General features: G+C 43.8%; 1 non-coding gene across 1 annotated transcript; it reads right to left on the bottom strand.

The window, feature by feature from the left end:
- Positions 1–727: 727 nt before the first annotated feature.
- Positions 728–802, bottom strand: Trnas-cga. The gene has a single exon. It is a non-coding gene; the product is annotated as a tRNA-Ser (tRNA).
- Positions 803–1,003: the final 201 nt, after the last annotated feature.

Below are 1,003 nucleotides of genomic sequence, written 5' to 3' on the forward strand. Positions count from 1 at the left end.
ACATCCTATGCGCTGCAGATGAATGTCCTCATTCCGCATTAGATCAGGCGGAGTCCAACTGCTGTGGTCATCCAGGTCTAAGAGCTGCTGCTGAACGTCTGTAACAAATAGGAATAAAACCTAAGAATAATGAAGGATACACACTTAATAATAATATAAATAATCAGATATAGATTCACGTAATACGTATCTATATTCATCTTCTTCATTACAGTTGATTGCTGCTGCTGGCAGACTTCTGGACAGTTGTGGGGCGCTCGGCGTGGTGGGGCGGCCCTCTCCACCTTCATCTTGGAGTGTAGCAAATGGTCATATTTCCCAGAATGGTTTTGGAGGTAAGGAAATGTTGATGCCGCATCAGCAAAACATGATACACGCAGTCTTCAGCTGTAATATGACACTACCGATAAAAAAGTGCTGTATCAGCACATTCTCTACACATACTGGCAGTGTCCTACTACTAGACAGGCACCAAAGTCTACGCGTTATGTACTTGACGCTATCAAATCGTAAGAGTTCCTCTTTCCAAAATATTAACACTGCTACAGAAATTATTTCAAATACCTCCATTGCCAAGGTGTGATCTCAACATAGAAGTTTTAGCTCTGCAGCTTTTGAGTCAAGGCTGTGTGGTGCAAAAGGATATCAACGTGTCATTAAGAAATACTAAAGAAACAGGACTGAGGAACTCATTGAGAGTTGAAACTTCCTGGAAGATTAAAACTGTGTGCCGGACCGAGACTCGAACTCGGGACCTTTGCCTTTCGCGGGCAAGCGCTCTACCAACTGAGCTACCCAAGCAGGACTCACGCCCCGTCCTCACAGCTTTACTTCTGTCAGTACATCATCTCCTACCTTCCAAACTTTACAGAAGTTCTCCTGCGAAACTTGCAAAACTAGCACTCCTGAAAGAAAGGATATAGCAGAGACATGGGTTAGCCACAGCCTGGGGGATTCTGGGAATAATTGCGAGTTGTTCAATAAATTACTTGACAAGGACGTA

Source organism: Schistocerca piceifrons, chromosome 2 (genome assembly GCF_021461385.2).
Source record: "Schistocerca piceifrons isolate TAMUIC-IGC-003096 chromosome 2, iqSchPice1.1, whole genome shotgun sequence".
Lineage (NCBI taxonomy): Eukaryota > Metazoa > Arthropoda > Insecta > Orthoptera > Acrididae > Schistocerca > Schistocerca piceifrons.